At 35.2% G+C, this 22730-nt stretch overlaps 1 protein-coding gene across 1 annotated transcript in view; it reads right to left on the bottom strand.

The window, feature by feature from the left end:
• KIAA1324L (KIAA1324 like) overlaps positions 1–22730 on the bottom strand; it is a 235517-nt gene that overhangs the window by 61020 nt on the left and 151767 nt on the right. The window lies entirely within an intron of this gene.

Genomic DNA, 22730 nt, shown 5'->3' with positions numbered 1-22730 from the left:
CTTTCTTGCTGCTGTGGTCTTCTTTCTCTGGAGATGCTGACCAATCTACCTACTCTATTTGGAAAACTCCCATTCCTAACTCAAAAATGACCCTCTTCATAAAAGACCTCCCTGCCCCAACCAGGCAGTGAGTTTTGCCTCCCTCTGTGTTCCTACAATACTCTTCTCATAATACCTCATTTAAAGCACTCTTTCTATTGATAGAAGAATAGGTAGATGGTAGGTAGATTAGATTAGATTAAATTAGATTAGATTAGATTAGATTAGATTAGATTAGATTAGATTAGATATAGATGTATAGATAGAGAGATACAGAGGTAGAGATAGAAAGAGACCACTTATCAGTTGATGTGAGGCTTTGAGTTTCCAGGAACAAGGTTGATTATGTTTGGATTCCTAATTGTAGCTGTCAAATACTAAGTACAGATAAAAGATTGATCAAGCAAGTGAGAACTAAACATATAGGAGATATTGAGGGTGGAGCTTCACCTGCAATAGCTAAACAAGTATCTCTACTCTGAAACCATAAGCCCACTTTTTTAATATTCACAACTCCAACCTAGTCATTTCCACAGCCTACATCTTATTACTGATGTAAATCCTCTGCTAATTCTGAGAACTGTTCCCAGCAGACATGGGCAATGTGAAGAACAGTCAACATAGTTACAGAAAAGAAGGTTATGTTGCTACTAAGTTATTATTCATTCAACAAATACAAATCTATGTCCCCCGAGTGTGTGGCGTAGGGTGGTATTACTGACTCAAATGTAGCAAAAGGCTTTCTAATCCTTTAATCAGGATATTATAGAAACAAGAACAAAATAAACAAATCTCCCAGCAGAGAGCAAAGTAGCAAAGCCTCACATTTAGGTAAATTCCTCTTTTAGAATACATTTGGAAATTTAGAAAGAAATAAAAACAAGCTAATTTTGAAAAACTAAAAAATTAGAACTAAAACCCACACTCAGCTACTTATTCATCAACTGAATAAATTTTTTTTCAGAAAAGCTTAAGCTGCTATACAACATCTCAAAACCAGTAAAATATCAGAAAATAAGGAAAAGTTAGGCAAAAAATTTTGCATGTTGGCTACAAGGTCAAAATTATCCTGGGACCAGCATGTACCACTTCCTAATTCTGTGACCTTAAATGAGTTATTTCCCATCTCTGGGCCTTAGTTTCTATCTTTGAAAAATGAGATAATAATCATTGTACTGCCTCACAGGGCTATACTGGGAAAATAAAATATAGTATAAAGTGGGTAGCATAGTGCCTAGCATTTAATAAATGCTCACCACATGCAATTATTATCACTATCAGTACTACCAACAGAGAAACACAGTTATGAATTTTTTTATTTTACTTTCTATGATTTGTAAACAAATAAATAATAAATTCATTCTAGTAAATGAATAAATAACATAACCCGACAGTCAACATTACACAAAATCAAGGATCAGCAAACTGCATGCAGTTTACAGGCCAAATCCAGCCAGTTGCCCATTTCTGTAAATAAAGTTTTTATTGAAACACAGTCACAACCATTTATTTACATACCATCTATTGTCGCTTTCCCACCACAATGGCAAAGTTGAATAGTTGTGACAGAAACTGCACCACCTGCTAAGTTGAAAATACTTAATTTCTGACAAAAAAAAAAAAATTCTCTTGGAAGGCTGTTTAGTCTAGTGTCCAAAAATTTAATTTTTAACTAAATAAGAAATAATATTTTATGACAAGTCATTACAAGGGGCTCTGGAAGCCAGAAAGAGAAAATTGTGTTTGTATTATTTCAGTGAGCATTCATTGCCCTGTTAAAATTATTAATATCCCTGAACTCCTTCAGAGATGCTTCCTAAGACCAGAAGCAAAACTGAGAAAGTTGAAAATGAATGTATTGAGTATTAATTGAGTCAATTCATTTAAGTTACAGCAATTACATGAAATTGTGAACACTAAATTAGCAAATACGGAATCATTGCTTCTAGAGGAAACACAGGGTCAGGCTCCTGAGAACCTCTGGTCACAACATCATCAACAGATCAATACAATACATAAGCTTGTTTTATGTGTGTCTTAGTTTTAAAAAACATTTTATTTAATACATATTGTTGACTGATTAACATTGAACTTTTGGCCAAAAGCACTACAAATCATACTCGAACTAACCTTATTTAACATGTATTTTCTCCAAAAGGCACATCATAGCCTTCCTGTACTTAGGAAGACTAGCCAGCACTTTAGCACTATTTTAGTAAACACAAGCAGTGAAATCACCAATAAAAAGCACAAAATGCAAAAACATGGAATTCGATAAATGATGAAAATGATGCCTATTTACACTATGAGAAATGAAATAAGAAGGCAAAATGTCACCCTGTTCCACCTCAGCTGGGGCTCAAATGTTAATGCTTTGCACATATCTGCAAAAGACTGTGAAAGTATCACGTACTGATTTGGGGATTACAAATAAGTTTTATAAAGTAGGTGAATTTGCAAAATGGAAGCCATGAAAAATTAGGATTCATGTATTTATAACAGAACTATGAAGGGGGAACTTATCATGCCCATTTACCAGATGAGGAAACTGAGGCCCCATACAGTTAAATAACCTGATTACAAAGGTACCCAGTTAACAAGTACCAAAGCTGATATTCAAATTTAGGTCTGATTCTAAAGCTGGTGTCCCAAGAAAATTCAATTCGAGCAATTATTGTAATCAATGCCAAAAGGGTAAGCAATTCCAAATGAATTCATTGTTATATTTCCACATCATTCTTCACTTCATGTCTTGAACTGATAAAGGATATCCATGTGCATTATAAAGCAATAACCATTCTCCACCCTCATATCTCTTATGGAATATTTACTATATCATAACTAAAACACATATTCACAGAATATTTTAGCAAGTTACTAACGTCCATAAATCCCAATGTTCTTCACTGTAAAAGGAAAATAGTAATACCTATTTCAAAGTGTTGTAATAAATATTCCACATAAATATGGAATAAATATTCCACATAAAGCATTTAGCAGTGTAGCTGGCATAAGCCCCATAACAAATGTTAGCTACAACTCTTAATAATACAATTCTGGAGTCTGGGACAATAAGAATTCTGCCACTGTTTGATGATGATTCTACATCTTCTCAGAATAATTACATAGTCAAAGTTAGTCAAACAGGTGTAAGGTCTTTAATTTCACAGGGAGCTGAAGAGTGTAAAACATTTTGTATTTTAATCATCTGCTACTCCTCAATCTTTGTTCCATCCTGGAATCCAGCTCTAGAGTCATATGTCAAAGGAAGAAAAGAGCCACGCATTCTTATTAAACACAATTTACTTCACAAGATTATGTCAACACAGCACTGCCAGCCACTTTTGGCAGTCCCCAACATGATCAGCTTTTCCTTTTCTGGTGTTCTCTATCTTAGCCACATCACTTTCTACTTCAACAGTGCTTTCTTAGTCTTTAGTTTCTAGTTGGTTTTTAAAGGTTTTTATAATATTGGGGACTATATTCTTTTCATTCAAATTTATTTAGATTACAATATAGGACCCTTTCAACAAAGACAGGATGATGGACGGTTATTATAAAAAGCTATTTTAACTGTTGCAAATGTGAGCTGACTATATTTAATTTAAACAATGAGTCATTTCTAAAATAAATACTATTTTTCTTCAACAACCTCAAAACCCTAGAGTAACTGAATTGAAGATAAGCAAACTGCAAAGTCCTAATCTGAGAACAGGAAGACCTTATTTGCATAAGGTCATATACTACTTAACAGTGGGCTTGATCCGGGATTTCATAATATTTTACCTAAGCATCCAACCACTTGACGTCTAAACTATAACCAAGAGGTCATGTGCTAAACTTAGTGTCTTCTTCTCAGCTTTATGCCTCTTCTTTTCTGACATCTATTTCTGCTACTGTGAATCTGTAAAGGTTGAAATATGTAGGTGTGAAGAATCAGATTTTGAAAAAGGCATTTATATCTGTCTGTCATCAACTAGCAAAAGGCTGGGGCAGTTTACTTAACCGTCTGTGCCTCCATTGATTCTCATTGCAATGAGAATGCCACTTCCCCTTCTCTTCTCATAAGACTGCTTGTGGTTCTGTGAGATACCGTGGAAACTGCTCTGAAAGTTAAAAGTGACATGAAAATTTAAATTACTATGATCATGCAGCCACCAGTACAATATACCAAATAGTGGCCACCGAACTGAATCATTCATATCCTGATTATCATCTATGATTTACAGCTAACTATAAAGAATATCTATTTTTAATCTTTGACAAGGGTCTCTTAGTTTTCTTTTTCTTCCTCCAGAGACCTCGTACTTTGAAAGGTTACAGCTATCCATTACATTCACTCATAATTCATCCATTTTTCTATTTAATTCAAAGTTATTGCTGAAATTTGTTTCCTAAACAGTAAACAGTAATAATAAGTAGTAATAAAAGGATTTTCAATTTACTTGCATAATGAGATGTCGATGAATTAGTGACCCTATGCCATCTCATTATAGGTAAGTATATGGCAATCACACTATATTGCATTAATTCATGCAACAAATATTTCTTGAGTACCTAATATTTGCGAGGCAAACACTAGACACTAAGGCTATTTTGGTTAATAAGATAGAAACAGTTCCTCCTACCACGGATCTTCTATTCTAGTCTGGTCTAGACTTATCTTCCTCAAAATAGATTACATTTACGTTTCACTAAGCTAAATTCACTGTAAAATCTATCTTTTCTGTTAACCTAATAAAAAATAATTATGTACATTTTAGGGGAAATTATTAATTAAATCAAGCCCAGAATTAGGCCAATATGTTTACTTTTCTTCAATTGTCTAGTTTCATTTAAATAAGATAAATAAAACAAGGTTAAAGTAGTAGACATTGTTATTATTGACTACACGAGAGTACTCTTATAGCTATTATTATTCACTGAGATTAAAAGCTATATAAACAGAAAATAATGCAGTTTGTGGGCTTCAAAAATAATAAATTTTATCTTCATCAATCAGTCAATTGATTACTATATCATATAATTAAAACTTCAACTGCCTGTCAGGTTTATTATTATGTTTCTTCTCACAGAAAACAAGAGAAAATAGGAAATGGCATATAAGAGAAATTGAATATTTCCGAATTCAGCAAATCTCAGCTCTTCTTCCTCCCTCATTGCTGGTGATCTTCTCAATTCAGATCCCAAGATTCCTCAGCCATTTGACCTTGAGCAACTTAGTTCAAGTTTTCTACAGTCACTCTATGCAGATTCTCTGATAGATTTCCATGACCCCTACAACTCTCTACCTTACACATAGACTCGTCACAGAACCATGCAACCAGAAGATTTTATTACAGTTAAGCGAGAAAAAATTCACTATCATTATCTAGCACGATAAAATTATTAGAATCGAATTCTTAAAGCGCAATCCTATCAATAACAATCTTTAATTTTTCATTAGGACTGAGGGACAAAGTTGTAGGCAAAAGAGATGTAAATTTTAAGGTCATATTTGTGAAATTCTTTGACAGAGAAGAAACACCATTCCACTTCTCATTTTACAAAAACGGAATTGGGACAGGAGACTTACAAAAGAGTACATGAATACAAACTAGTTCTGGTTAATATTCTCTATTCTCTGAAAATACTATTTAGTGAAAGTATTGCCTCTACATCTCTGAAAAAGAATTCTCACCTCTAATATCCTTTCCAATGAATGGGTCCTCACAGATCTCTATCAGGTAGGACTGTATGATCATCACTGCACTTCCTAGAGAGAAGTGATCAGCCAGAAAATCTCCCTAACCCTAGCCCGCCCCCCAAAATTACCAGTTCCTGGCAGGAAAACTTATAAGCAGAAGCTAATTGAGGTAGTTTGCACCTTTAAAAATAATATGAATGTATTTTATTGTGGCTTCTTGACTTCAATGTTTGATGGGGAAGGAGACCAATTCCAGTTCCTTGGGCATGAATGACAAAAGGTTTACAGAAAAAAATACGACAGTGAAGGTCAAGGGAAGGAAAACAGTCAGAGTGTTTGATGAGGTCACCAAAGGGTATAGAACAATGCAACTGTGAAATCAGTTTTCTCAATTTCCAATTATGCTCTAACACTATGATTCTTATCATCCTGAACTTTTCCTCTTCTTTAGAAAGTGTCAGTCACCCTCTACTTCCTGATAGTCTCTCTGCCCTTAATTCTGCAGTTTTCAGAGCTGAGTTCTCTCATTTCCATTATAAAACAGTTTTTCAGAGAAGCTCTCTCAAGCATAGCTCCTATCAAACACTACAATTGATGAAAAGCCTGATTTTGAGCTGTTCTTTTAACAATCCCATTCATTGCTGCCTTTCACCTCCCACTTATGTGTTGTTGAGCCCATTTAACTTCAACACTCTTCCCACCTGGAACTTGATACATCGACATTCCAAACTAAGCCTATTGAGGACAAAATGTTTCTGTCCTTTTACACATAGAATACATTTTTATGAATCTGATTAAATCTCTGTGTTTTACCTACAAAAATGAAACACTGAATTCAGTTTCTAATTTGATGACACCAAAGTTATTCAATCAATATATATTCCAGTGTTTAGAATTTTTTTAGGATTCATGAAAGGATTATAGCTCTTCTCTTGGGAATAATGAAATAGGACTCTATTCTAAATTAAGAATTTCTATAGTTGAAAAAATACTAATATTCTTCTAATAGTTAAATATGTTAAATAATATGTTAAATGTGTTAGATATGTTAAATAATAAAAGCATACTATATGTAACAAGCACCAAAAATTTTCTAGGCACAGAAAAAAAATGCTAACTAACCAACTTCTCATTGTATATGAGGGTAGAACTACAAATATGCCATAAATTCTGAGTGCTGTTCTCTTACCTTTCAGAAAAACATGCACAGTTAAGAATAAAATCTACAAGCAGATCATTAATCCTTAAAGTGATCCACAAAGCAATATATCTGAGCCTTAGATGGCATCTTCTAAAAAATCCATTTACCTATTTGGGATATTCATTTGCATAACATTTATGAAGTAAATGTTAGGGGAGCACAGATGCCTAAAGAAGGAAACTAACACTTGTTCAGCACTGTAGTGTATTCCAAAGAGGCAGAACCATCATAAGAGTTAAGAACATGGACCCAAGGATCTAGATTGCCTGGTTTCAAATCCTGGTTCCGTCTTCTACCTTTCTGTGCGAGTTAATACAAGTAGATACTACACAAGGTTATTGGGGCAACAAATGAATTTGAGCAAATACATGTAAAGCATTTGCAGTTGTGCCTTGCACAGAGCAAGTAAAGATTGGCTTTTATAATTTTTCATTATTAATTATGATTCCAGGCACTGTAGATTATATTTATTACCTCATTTAAGCCCCTCAAACACCTGTGAATGGCTGTCTCCAAGTCAAAGTCCTTGGTGTGACACACTAGAACCTATGAGATTTGCCAGAATCTCTGTCCCCTCTCACATCTTCCTTGAGAGCCAGCTATTCAGATCTCGCAGGGCATCCAGGAAAACGTAGTGCTGCCCCTAGTCCTCACTGCTGCCCATGTTTCCTGTGCTTCAAATGCCACGGTGCTGCACTGAGTTTCAGAACTCCTTCTCTTAGGATTCACCTGAGAAATCCTGAGAAAATTAACAATGTATGACCCATTAAATGTGGCATTTAATCCCTTCCTCAAGTCTAACTCAGGACACAATTTTTCACATAAACCTGCCAGGGCTCAGATGACTTTCTGTGGTTATTCAGACTTAACTTCAACAACTGCTTCACTGTGAGGCCCTCTTGACTCTCACTGAGCGAAAGTTATCCCCCTCTCTTTAGTAAGATAACCCCAGGTCTTTATATCTATCATGCACCTTGCCCCTATACTATAAATAATTTATTTACCAACCTGCTCCCTTATTAGAATGAAAAGTCCTCAAATACAGAAATTTTTTTTCATTATTTTTGGATTTCAAAATATAGGAAATACTCAATAAATGATTATTCAGTAAAAAAAATTAAAGCTCAATATATAACTGTGGACTAAATAATTTTCCCAAGACATACAAGTCAGTTGTAGATCTGGGATTTAACCCAAGGTGCATAGCACACCTGATCACCAACCATGAGAGATCTTCAACTGGACACCAATTCAGTAATCTGCAACTGAACCTTGTAAAGCAAAAAATTATATGAAAATATTTAAATCATAGTATGAGTAACAACATATAAAATGTTACTAAATTAGCCAGGCATGTGTGTTTAAATCTGTGTGTTCTAAAAACAATATCTGCCTAAGGGGTCTAACTACACATTGGATGAAAGAGTCCAATAATCAAACACACTTGGGAAACCCTGGGTAAAATAGAATGCAGTTAACACACAGTAAATGTTCTATAAATGTTTATTAAGTTTCTCAGAGGTTTTAATTTGAAAATGTACACTGCATCTTTCCATGAAAGGGATACAGCATTCACCATTTTCCAAATTTATTCACCACAGAAGACTCTGACACACTTTTTGTTTGGGATGAGTATTCCATAGAACAGACTTAGAGCATGACATTTGATAGCCATTCAGTGCCAATGTACTCAAGTTGCCCAACTGCACCTGTTACTGCACCAATAACAACTCCTAACACAAATGAGAGAAACTATGTAGTGAATCCTGGGGAAAAGCCTACATTTGAAAGAGCTATGAGGTCAATAAATGGATTTTTAAATATCCCACCTAGAAAGCTAAAACCAACTCTCTTTCCATGAGAATTCTTCTTTCAATTCCAAACTGAAATGAGCAAACTTTCTGTTGCTCATTTACCCTGCTTACTCCTTAAGGCCCATTGAATGTGGGCTATAGTGATAGAGCTGAGAGAAATGATGTAAAAAGAAAAAAATTATATTTGAGGTCTTTTTCTAATCTGAACATAGTATTTTTTGACCTAAGAAAACCAAATATTAGAAGTTTATATAAATATGAAGTATGAGATTAAAGGTCCACAAGACTATGACTGATTTGATGCTAACATGGACTTACAGGTATCTTACACAGTCGCCCCTAATTAGAAAATAATGTACTAAGGCTATACTTAAAGTCATGGACAGATAAATATTGAATGAGTAAGCAGAAGATATACACACCCAAAAGGAAGAGATATCTTATGTTTATTTCCTCCTCAGTATCCTAGATTTGTCTGAAAATATGTAAGGAAATAGGTAGAGGAATTCTCTCCCAACTCCTTCCAGCCAGGCTTTTATTTCTGAAGTTTGGTTTAAAATAAAGTCCCTTTCTCCAGTGTGTGGCAAGAAAGAGATGGGGGAAGGGGGAAGAATTCCAAAGTGATTATTGTTTTTGATCATCTAAGAACACCAAGGGGACCAAAGAGGGTCAAGGAAAGACTTAAGAAACTCTTGTGCAAGACAGAAGTGACCCAACAGTGGAGAAGGGATGGAATTGTGACAGGGGACATATATCTTTGTTCTGGAAAAAGATAAGGAGTGTTGTGGTTCAGGAATGGCATGCCACCTGCAAGTTTTGCCTGAGTGATGCCAACATTTCAAATGGTGAGAAATGCCCACAGACATAAGGCTCTTAACACCAGGACATGGAATAAGCAACAAAGTTCCCTGTAACTAAGCCTGGAGCTGGCAGTAAAGAAGGAGAGATATGAAGTCATCTCAGTGGCCTGCTCAGAGTAGCACTGCCTATGAGACTGAGGAGCTCTGAACAGCAGAGGGGACAAGAGGACAATGGAGACCAGTGTCAGTCAATAACCAGAGGTCTCTCCATTCCATTTCCTGAGCTGTGTAAGCTTCAAGCTCACACACACAAACCAGGATTCTAGCACAACAAAAACTGATACCTGACTTATTAATTTCATTCAGCCTTGCAGCCAGATTTTTAAAAATAAAGATATAATACAGCTTGTCTATCAATTTTCTGAAAAAAAATTTACAACTCTTACATGAACATTCCTATAATCCTTTGCCTAAGGAAAAGTCCTCTCTACTGGATCTTTTTGAGAAAGAGGTAAAGATCTACCCAATTAGATTTTGAGGAATCTATAGCAATTTCAACAGACTCCCGATTCTGGGTTTGACTTCACTGAGAGACCTTAGGATCTAGGGAAATTATGTTCCACACAAGCACTGCCCTTTTTTACTTATCTGAAGTTGCCACATTCCACTTTTTTATTTTCTTTTATATGGCCCAACTACTAGGCCATATTATCATGGCATAACTGCTGAGTTCAGAGTCCAGGGGCATCACCCAGGCACGGTTTGCAAGTAGCAAGTCATTCCTGAACAATAATACTCTTATTCTCTTTCATCCTTGAAGCACAAAAGTTTATAATATCTTCCCTTGAAGATGTTCACCTACAGATCTTTGCATCCCCTTCATGAAACCCTAAAAGCAATTCTAGGCTGTCATCTTCAGTTGATGATCTAACTCAGTGGGTAAGAGACATGTCTGTATTTAAATCCCAGATCCGTCACATCCTGACTGTATGACCTGTGGTAACTTACTTCACTTTAACTCTGAGTTTTCTCATCGATCAGCTGGAAATATTGATAGTAGCTATCGGAGAGGATTGTTGTGAGGATACAATAGGATAATGATGTAAAGCTCTAGGCACAATGTTTAGCACATAATCAGTACATGAGAAATGGTAGCTATTATTACCAATAGAAATCCAACCCACTGAAGAAATGTTCAGTTATCACCATAACTGCCTTCAAGCAGTACTTTAATGACTAGTAATGTGGTAAGCATCATGTTTAATGTTATGAATTAACTGAGCTACGTTTTTATCTATTAAGTTTCTTGTGAGTTTTAAAATAACTTGCTTTATGCATATCAGAGGCCATGGCTCCCTGAGCAGATATAGCATATATGCAAAAATACTTGCAAATTCAATTTCAGACAAAATGCCAAGATAAAAAATGCCCCAGCTATCATATGACTATTGTCATTTTTAGGGTATCATTTTTAAAATAAGCTGTATCATTTTTAAAGTAAGCAGTAACTAATAGTGACTTCATTATTAGTCAGAGTTTTTAGAAAAATTTCTTGCTGAAGTGCCAGATTCATAACATTATCTGTATAAGATTATAGTAAATAATGAGCAAAGGCTGTGCCTGGCAACATTCAAACACAAATAATTTCTATTCGAGTATCAATTCTGTAACAGATTTTTGAATGCTTCGCCAATAAATTTAATCAATGGTGTGCTGGTACATGTTTAATAACCAGCTCCCAAGGGAATGGAGGTCCCTGATTTGTAGTGTTCGCCAATTTCAATGCTGTAAAATACTCCACCATGACCCATTTCAAACTAACAAATCAGCTCTCAAAAGCCAATGCTAGCCAGCACCAATACATCATCTAGATATGGAGTAGTATTCATAATAGGTAATTCACTTCAATAAGGTTGTTTACAAGGGAACCAAGGAATTAGCTCACAAACAAAGAGTAAATATAGATAAATGATATATAGATTTGCTAGGAAGGTGACTGAAGCAATTTTACAATGAGCTAAAACCAGTCCTTCTTCACAGGACAATCTTTCCTCACAGAACTGATCCTCTCTCTGCACAGGTGGTTGCATACACTCCAGCCTTGTATCATCTTTTATACTGACCCAACTATCCTCTTAGGATTCTTCTCAGACTGACCTCTTCACCTGGTTAGGCATTCTCAGGTTCTCTCTGTATTGATTTAATATCATTCACCAAGAAATAATGGTTTTCTTCCCTAATTTTCCTCATAAGATGATTGCTGTCTTCCTATCTCCCTTTTAACAGTAAACCATCACCTATGCTGTAACTCCTCCAGCCAAAGACACATTCTCTCTATGAACAAGAAAGAATTAACTATCATTTAATAATTTGCTTATCTGCTCTTTCATTTGGATGCGAAAGCAGTAAGCTTTTAGGAATACCATTTGGAAAGCTGTAGAAAAACCAAAATAACCTCTTTGTCTTACTTCCAGTTTTGAACTACAGTCTACTCCTAGACTACTTCACTGCAGGAACCTGTAACTCACCAAATTCTTTAACTGAATGCTATTTTTTAAAGTAGGGTTTATAAGTAAAAATAAATATAATGACATATTTCTCTGTTAATTCATAATGTTGCACTTCAAGCCTGCTTAACTGCTAAAAGATAAGCTGTTGAATACGATAATTGTCAATTCTACAATCTCTCTGTAGGTTATACTAAAAAGGCAAATTACATTATATCTATGGCTAAAATAGAAATTCACTGCTAGATGAAAGAGTTCTTTGGATGGATGTTGGCAAATGTACTTAGTGTCACTGAACTCTATACTTAAAAATTATTAAAATGGTCAATTTTATGTTATCCACATTTTATCAAAAATTTTAAAACTTTTTAGAAATTTAAGTTAAAAAAGGAAATATATTAAAGAAAAATTCTGCCACTCAGTTCTCCAGAACTTCAAGTAAATAATACACCATTTCTCCACACCCTTGCCAACAAATAAGTCAAACAGAGAAAGACAAATACCATATGATTTCACTTATGTGTAGAATCTAAAAAAAATTAAAAATAAAAAAATAAACAAAACAGAAAGACTCAGAGATACAGAGAACAAACTGATAGTTGCCAGAGAAACAGGGATGGGTGAAAAAGGTGAAGGGGAATAACAGGCACAAACTTCCAGTTATAAAACACATAAGCCACACTGCAAGGTATATAAATGTAGAATCACTGTATTGTACACCTGAAACTAACATAGCATCGCATGTCAATTATACTTTAATAAACAAATAGAAAAAAACAGTACACCAGGTTTTTTTTAATAAATAAAAATAACATTCTTTAATATTGCCTGTGCCTCATTACAGATTTCAGACACTGGGGCCCAGACTGTTGAAAAAGAGTGCTCTTGCTCTGCTAGATATTGATGCTACGTGTTCATTTTTTCAAAGGTCTCATATTCATTATAATTAACCTCAGGGACTGGTATAAAGAAGATATGGATTAATCAGGAAAACGAATGGTCAAAAAAGGCAAAACATACTGCATTCTTTGCCTCTCACTGGGTCAGGCAGGCCAGAGCAGTCCACTGCAGAATTCGGAATGGCAACTCTCCACCTGGAGCCACTGCTATCACATTCTGTATATTCAAAGTGGTAATCTTTCTGCAAACAATTACAAAAACAAGCCTTTGTTAGAGTCAATTTTAAAGGGGCAGCTGTGCTTTCTAGATCACCCCCAAACCTGCCCACAAGCCTGATTCTAAACTTTACTCTTCGGTTGACTCTCATTCTTTCCTCACTCAATCCACACCAAGCAACATGTCGATCAAAAATGCATTCATGCCAGGCAGTGAGTAGACACTGAGGATCTGATGAAGGACAGGACAGTCAATGCTCTCAAGTTGTGTCCACTGAGTCTCACCCACCCAAAAAGGTTATAGCACATTTCCCTACTTCTTTTGCAGACTTTTAGGGCTCTGACTATTTATAGAATATAAGAACAAAATAACACTAGGAAATTGAATGCTATCAAGTTTTTCAAAGAAAGAAATGAGAACCATTCCCATTGACCTAATTCTCACTGTCTAAAATGTAACAGAGGGCATAACAATTAATCATCCAAATACTAGTAAAAGACTATCAGATTTTTGAGAATTTATCCCAGGCTCAATACACACCTACCACGGCAAGCTGCCATGAATCACAGACTATAAAATAGACATTTATTATAATTGGCAAACCAAGATCAACCCATGTGTCTGTAGCCTTTAGTTGCTTTGATATTTTCACAGTGTCCTCCATTGGTCAGAGCACATTATACACAAGACTCTTGAACTGAGAGGAACAAGGACAAAACACCACTAGAGCATTTGAAGAATAAGAGAAGTTCTAATGCTTCCCCAAGATGTTTTCAGTTCAATATCCTATTTATTTAGTTCAATATTTTGGATGTTACTATGCTGCTTCATTCAATTTTTGCCTCCCTTACTGTATCAATGATGGGAGAACAGAAATATCAAGTCACATCAGCATTTAAGGGAATCAGGTTTGGGAAGCAGGGAGGTACCTATGTATGTGTGTGTCCATATGGAATGAACACCAGCTAAGAAATGGGTTCTGAAATCAGAAAGTTCTGGGTTTGAATTTACATCTCATTCCTCCACATATAATCTATGCGATATTAGGCAAGACAGTTTACCTCTCAGAGCGTCCATTCTTTTCATTAGCAAAATTTGAATAATAATATTTCCTATCTTGTATGGCTATTGTGGAAATAAATTGAGATAATGCATGTAAGATGTTAGGCATGTTAGGCTGAGTTAGCATTTATTTGACTAATGACAGATTATTCTTAATAATGGGGATAGAGAAGATGATAAAGAGAAAGGAGCTAATGGTGATATGGTAAGGCAAAAACCATATTTCAAAAACCATGCTTCAATTTCTGCATATATGTAAGATAAACTGATACAGGATTATAAATTTGAGAAGATGAAATCATCAGGCTGGAAACAAAAGTCTTTATGTTGCATTCAGACTCTCCCCCAGAAATAAATTTAGTATATCCTTCAGGTAATCATCTCTGAATATTATTTTCCATTCAAAATTTTTACAAAGTTTGGCAAGGGATAACTTGATATGATGTTATTTGACAAGAACCTGGATCTCAAGTATGCTTTACTGCCAATTAAGGGGAAAGCTTAAATGAAAACCTAAAATGACCACTAAAAGCAGCCAAATGGGAAAAGCTTTCCAGAAGAAAAGATGAGAGGAGAGAGGGAAGAAGGAAAGGATGAAGAGAAGGAGGAAGGGAGGGAAGAAAACAATAAAAGTTCACTAAATTTGATTATGTATAAATGTTAAGCATAAAAGTCATAAAAAGGCATCATTAACTAAAGTAAAAAGTAAACAACAATACAACAAACTGGTAAAGAAACAACACACAAAAAAAGGTTAATTAACTTAAGAATACCAGGTCTCAAAAAAAATCAGTAAGAAAAAGTACAAATAATTGTTTGGAGATATAGTCAAAAACACATGCAATTCATTAAAGAACAATACAAATGGTCAAGAAATAAAAATGGTAAACCTTATCAAAAAATATAAATGACAATTTTCATCAAGTTGGTACAACATTTAAAATACTTTTTAAGAACTCTCTAAGGTATCTGTGCAGCAAAATGAGCATTTGTGTGCTTCCAGTGAGAAAGTAAAGTGGTACAAGCTTTCTGGAGAGATTATCAACATAAATCAAGAGCTTTAAAGTGTTAAAAACTTCAAACCCACAATTTCACTTTTAGCTTCTAATTTAAGAAGGAAAAATGTTTAATGTGGCCAGTGACTTATGTGCAAAATTGCTCATCATAACTTTGATATCTCTAGAGAAAGCATGGTTAATAACTGAGCATGAAAGAATCTTACATTTACATTACCTGGTATTTTTCATATATATTTATATCATTAAATACTTATAACAATTATGTGGTTTAGAAAGGACAGTTCAAATTAATGCCACTGTTCAACTGAAACTCAGATTGGTTAAGTAATTTACTCAAAGATACCGACCAGTAAGGAGTATATCTGAGAGCAAAAGCCAAGCTTTCTGTTTATTTACGAGTTTCCAGTTTATATAATGCCACTCTGCTTAAAATAGATGGTTACTGTTGTAAAATATAGTGGTAAAATTTTCTAATATAAAATCCTGGTGGGTACAGAAGTCTAACAGTAATCATAAAGATGTCTCATATTCAAAGAATACAAGAGTATGCAGATAAGGGACACAATTAGATTCCTCTCTATTTCTGTATTTTTAGTCAGGCCCTAAAGACAACAGAAATTTATCCTTTCACAGTTCTGGAGGCAAGAAGTCCAAAATAAGTATCAGTGGGCCAAAATCGAGGTGTCAGCCAGGCTGCAACCCCTCCACAGGCTGTAGGGGAGGATACGCTCCTTCCTTCCTCCAGTTTCTGGTAGCTGCTGCCAGACACTGGCTTACAGATACATCACTCCGTTCTCTGACTCCACAGGCACTCTGCCTTCTTCCTCTTCTGTCTTATCTCCCTCTGCTTCATTTTTATAAGGATATTTATGATTGTATTTAGGGCCCACTTAGATAATAAGGAATAATTTCCTATCTTGAGATGCTTAACAATTATTCACTTCAAAGTCTATTTTTTTCCATAAAAGTAATAATTCATTGATTTCACAAATGAGGATATGGATTTTCTTTTGGTGGGGGGGGGTGTTATTCAGCTTACCACAGTCCAGCATCTGGCCCCAAAATTTCATGTCCTTTCCACGTGCAAAATATATTCACCATATCCCAACATCCTCTAAAGTCTCAACTAATTACAGCATCAACTCAAAGTCTAAAACCTTATATACATCTCATCAGCTCAAAAGCCCCAAATCTAATCAACTAAAACAGATATGACGGAGACTCTGATTATGATCAATACAGGGGCAAAATTCCTCTCCATTTGTGGATCTGTTATCTGCTTTCAAAATACAACAGACATTAATAATGGTTACAGACATTCCCATTCAAAAAAGGATAAAATGGAATGGAGGGAAGAAGAGAGGAAGATGTCAATAGTCCCAAGCAATTTTAAAATCCAGCAGAGCAAGTTCTATTAGATTCCAAAGCCTGAGAATAATCTTCTGTAGTTCATGGCTCCAACCTCTGGGCCCAAGGCTCCCCTGTCAGAGTCATTCTCATTTTTCCTAAAAAGTAGAACACATTTGCAGTTAAGTAGTTTTATTGAGCTGTTTCTGTGAAATTGTGGGAATCCAAAAGCCTTCTTCCATTTTATCCATCTCTATCCCTTTAAATTCAAGCTGGCAGTATTTCTGCAGATATAACATTATCAAAAACCTTGTGGGTCTCCTATGTATGTCACAGGATTCATACCATTAGATGGAGGACCCTCAAAAGATCTTTCCTAGATAAACCCATCTCTATTCCTGCCTTCTGCTGAGATGGTTAAATAGAACCATAAGTCATACATCAAATTTCTTTAACACTAGCAAAAGGTTTTCCAGCCATAGTCTGGCCTTCTCTCCACAGCAAACTTTCCTAAGAGTGAGTGGCCTAATTTCGGCATCATTTGCAGTCAGGATAGGCTGAGAATTTCCCAAATCATCAAGTCTGAATTCCTTTTTATTTAACAACTGTCCCCTCAATTCATCTCTTTCTTCTCACATTTTACTATAAGCAGCAAGAAGGAACCAGGCTGCACTTTCAACACTTTGCTAGGAAACTTCCTCTGTAAATATTTAAGTGAATCACTTAGAAGAATTGCTTTCTGTACAACTGAATGACAAAATTCTGCTAAGCTTTCTGTCACTGTATAATAAGATCACCATTCTTTCAATTTCCAGTGACATATCCTCATTTTCTTCTCAGCCTTAACTAGTAGCACCTTTAATATTTCTACCAACATTCTGTTCATGACATATTACATATTCTGTAAGTCAATATAGGCTTTTTCTATTGTGCTCCTCACTTCTTCCTTAGTCCTCATTGGTAGTCTTTAACATTCATATTTCTACCAACAGTCTGTTCTAGGCAATCTAGACTTTTTATATCAAGTGCTTCAAAATTATTCCAGTTTTTGTTTATTAACCAGTTCTAAAGCCATTTTCACATTTTTAGGCATTTGTTAAAACAGCTCCCCAATTCCAGGTAGCAAAATCTGTGTTAGTTTTCCTATGACTGCTGTAACAAATAACCACAAATTTAGCAACTTAAAACAACTGAAATTTTTTTTTTTTCCACAATTCTGGAGGAATAAGCCAGAACCTTCTGGAGGCTCTAGGGGAGAATCTATTCCTTATCTCTTCCAGCTGCTGGTGGCTACCAGCATTTGTTGGTTCATGGCTGCATCACTCCAATCTCTGCCTCTGTGGGTATACTGCCTTCTTTCTCTTCCCCTTGTGATTGCATTTAAGGCCCACCCAGAAAATCTCCCATCTCAAGATTCTTATTCACATATTCAAAGCTCTTTTCTGTCTTACAAGGTAACATTCACAGGTTCCATGAATATTCCAGAACTTGGCTATTTGAGGAGGTTGAGGGGGACATTATTCAGCCTATCACAACCCCCTATTGTAGAATGACCTTGAATAGCCATGTACTTGCATAATGGCTCTCTTTTTTCAGTTATTTGTATTAGGAAGTCTTTCCTATTTCCATATCCCACTAAGATCCTGGCCCTCATATGTAAAATTCAGGTAATTTGTTATCATCCTTGCAAAATAATGATGCTGAGAAGTCTGGCATGAATTTCAAATGAAGCAGGGCCTCTGAATAAAACAGGTAAGCTCAACAACTGTCCTCGACCACTACTAATGTGATATTCAGGTTGCTAGTTATGAGAAGAGAAAAGCAATAAGAACAGGGTAAAGGTATAGTACAGTATTCTGACTTAATGATGGATATCATATGCCAAATAATTTTCTTAAGATTTTTTTATCCTATTTGCCTCCTCTAGATTACCCTTGAACTCAAAAGGGCCATGGCTATTGTTAACTCACAAAATTCTTGGAATTTTATAAAAAAGCTTTAATGTGTTTATAATTTCAAAATACTTAAATGCAAACCTATTTCACGCACAAAGCAGCACTTGAGTCAGAGATTTAAACTGCAGCCCAAGCCAGATGGGTTTTATTTTAAATTATATAATAGGTTATTTCATCTGGGCTGCTAACAAATAATAATTTTAAAAAATTGTTTCTGAAAACAACCCATAAATCCATAGCAAAAATTTAATAAATATTGTGATGTAATAAAATCACTAAAGATACAACATATGCTCCCAAAATATTCTGAGTGGTATTCAAGGTACTGAATAGAGAGAATTAAAGCATTTACGTTTTCAGATTTACAGATAATAGCCCAAAACCCTAGCCACCGTCTCAAGTAAACACTGAGCACTTAAACTGATCCCTTGGAAATGAGAATTTTCTAGGTCTTAAGGAACAATTAAAAAGAAAAGGTAAAATTTTTGTCATACAAATATAAAATTAATAAATGTCAAAGGTTTTAAGTCATTAATTAGCAAGTCAATCACTAATACAGTATCACCAAATCAAAGGAGAATTCAAAGAATACACATAAACAGGCAATCAGAAAAGTGAAATGAATTAACTAAGAGATGCAGAACTGATAAATATCCAGAGCATAAAAATCAATAGCATTCGAAAGGATAAAATGCATTTCATTTCAATGGACAAGAATCATTTAGATTATTATCAGTTTCCTACACTCACAATATTGTAAAATAGTTTAAAGACTAAGAAAAGTGCAGGCCACTATAGAAACTGATCATTTAGAAAGGTGCACTAAAACATGACACCCGGTCATCTCTATTTCTTTTGTTTTCTGGTCAGGATTGCTTTTATTTTATTTATTTTATTAAACTTATTTGGGTGACATTGGTTTATAAAATTATATAGGTTTCAAGTGTACAAGTCAATAATACATCATATGTATATTGCATTGTGTGTTCACCACCCGAAGTCAAATCTTTTCTGCCTATTTCAACATGTTTCAAATTTTTCCTGACAAGGGAGATAATTCCTGACAATTTTTCCTACATTTCAGGTTTCCTGACAGTTTATCAGCAAATATATTGATATGAGTCAGAGCACATTCTAACAACACAACATCCAAGCACAAGCCACTCTCCAAACTGTAAACTGGAATAAGTGCTTGGCCCCATCCCACTCAAAAGATGGTAGTTATTCAGACTTGTCTGAAAATCAAAGAATGCCAAACACTGCCCTAGATAATAAAATGATGGATTCCTTGAAAACATTACATCGTAAATATGTGGGAACCAGGAAACAACCAAAGAAAAATAGAGAATAATTACTTCTCATCACTAAATAATTAAGAAAAAACTCCTTCAATAGAAATCATGGGACACCACACACACACACACACACACACACACACACACACACTCACACACACTCACTCACTCACTCACAAATAAAGATATAGGCACAAACTCTCAAATAACAGAAACACAAAGTGTGTCATCTTACTGGATGTCCACAGTACCCCCTGACAAAAACTCTCTCCTCGACTACCCCTTAGTCAAGGCTCCTCTGAACTCTTCCCAAAGAAGCCTTGGCCTTTGGGCTTCTGTATTCATCTTTGCATCACCCAGTTTTAGCAAGAATCCTGTCAAGTCAGTTTAGCAGAATTCCCCCCATAGCCCTGATGTTTTTTCTTAGTAATTTTACATCCACTGACCCTCACCCCGCTCCTTGCCGATAAATCTCCATTTGTCCACGTTATATTGGAATGTGGCCCAGTTCTGTACTGAGGTCTTTTTTCCTCTATTGCAAAAGCGTGTGAAAAAATATGTTTTCACCACTTTAACTACTGACCAGCTCTGGTTTTCTGTGAAACTCCCAAACACAAATGTCATTTACACTACTATGTGGTGCTCACAGGAAATCTAGGATATCATCTTCAATTATGATGACAATTATTATAGTTTAACTACATATAGGTTAGACAATGTTTCAAATAAATCACATATATAAAAATATGTATATAGAGATATCTCGACATATTAGCAATACACATATATTAACACATATCAAATACACATATATTAACACATATCATATATATTAACACATATCATATATAATTTATGTCTATATCAATGTATATTGTTTTTATATATTAACATTATATATCACTCTTTACTATGTGACACTCAATTATTACACAAGTTCTATGGCCTAAGTGCTATGGGGAAGATTTAAAATAAATATAGCACAGTCTCTGCACTCAATAAGCTTATGATTTTGTTGGGGTAGAGAGAACACACATATACACACACACACAAAAACCTATAATTTTATTAGAAAGCATAAAGTTTAATGGCTCCAAAGCAAGAGTATCATCACAAGTTAATGTGCAAGTAAAAATTCTATCTAGTGAAAATTACCAATAAAAATGCCTTAACACTCCTATAAATTACAATGTTGTACCACTTCTCAATAAACTCATCACAGCCAATTTTTTCTTAAACCCCCTGATACCTATTTCTTACCTAGCAGATAGCTTGCATTTTTAAATTTTACTTATTTTAATTAGTTTCAAATATAGAGTACATTGGTTAGACATCTATACAGTTTGTAAAACAATGCCCCCAATTGCTCTCTCCCTCCCCTGACCCTCCACCTAGCCAACGTATTAATGCTAACTGCATTCCGTATGTTGTGCTCCCCATCCCCGTGACCATCCATAAGCTACTAATTAGTACTTCTTTAACTCTTCACCCCATTATCCCAGTGCCCCAACCTCCCTCCACCCCCCAGCCATCACCAAATTGTCCACTATATTTGTGAGTCTGTTTTTGATTAGTTTGTTCTTTTTAGTCCTTAGATTCCGCATATAAGTGAAATCATATAGTGTTTATCTTTCTCTGTCTGATTTAAATACCTTCTACATCCATCAAAGCAGTATCTTTTTCCACCCCCTTCCTTTTAGTCTGTGTATGTCTTTTAATCTGAAGTGAGTCTCTTAGAAGCAACATGTAGGGGTCTTGTTTTCTTATCCATTCATCTCCACTTTATCTTTTAGTTGGAGCATTTAATTCTTTTCCATTTGAGGTACTTATTGATAGGAAGGTAGTTGTTACCATTCTTTATTCTTGTTTTTGATACATGTTTTTTCTTCTTAAAGAAGTCCCTCCAATATTTCTTGTAATACTGGCTTGGTGGTGATAAATTCCTTTAGTTTATTTTTGTCTGGGAAGCTCTTTATCTACCCTTCAACTCTAAATGATAGCTTTGCTGGATAAAGTATTCTTGGTTGTATATCCTGGGTCTTCATCACGTCGAATATTTTTTGCCAAGCTCTTCTGTACTGTATAGTTTCTTTTGAGAAATCAGCTGCCAGTCTTATGAGTTTTCCTTTATAAGTAACTATCTGTTTTTCTCTTGTTGCTTTTCATATTCTTTAACCTTTGGCATTTTAATTATCATGTGTCTTGGTGTGGGCCTCTTTGGATCCCTGGTTTTGGGGATTCTCTGAGCTTCCTAGGGTTTTATGTCCATTTCCTTCAGCAGGTTAGTGAAGTTTTCCATCATTACTTCTTCAAACAGATGTTCAACATCTTGATTTTCTTCAGATATGCCGATCACACAGATTTTGGACCCTTAAAAGTGTCCCATTTCCTCCTTATTTTTATAGTCTTGGCATCTCATCTCTTGCCATTCTGATTGTGTGTCCTTGCTTTCCCATCCTCTAGATAGGGCATTTGATCCTTTTCTTTATTCACTTTGTTTATTCCTTTGTTTATTCCATTTAATATACTTCTCATCTCAGATCACGTATTCTTCATTTCAGACTGGTTCCCTTTATAATTTCCATTTCCATTTTTATGTTTTTTTTTAATGAAGTTCTCACTGAATTTATCTACCCTTCCCAAAAGTTCATTGAGCATCTTTATAACCAGTGTTTTGAACTCTGCAACTGTTAGATAACTTACTTGACTCCATCTCTGTTCTGTTCTCTCATATAGTTTCTGCTTCTTTGTCTTTCCATTTTGGCTGCCTTTCTGTATCTGTTTCTATGTACTCAGCAAAGTTCCTAAGTCTCCCGGTCTTCTTAGTGTGGATTTGTGAAGTAGGTGTCAGGTGGCACAGTCCTGAGAGGGAGTCAACTGCAGGACAAA

This window comes from Pteropus vampyrus, unplaced genomic scaffold, assembly GCF_000151845.1.
Source record: "Pteropus vampyrus isolate Shadow unplaced genomic scaffold, Pvam_2.0 Scaffold4, whole genome shotgun sequence".
Lineage (NCBI taxonomy): Eukaryota > Metazoa > Chordata > Mammalia > Chiroptera > Pteropodidae > Pteropus > Pteropus vampyrus.
Note: the sequence above shows the minus strand (reverse complement) of the source record. Positions and strands in the feature narration are given on the sequence as shown.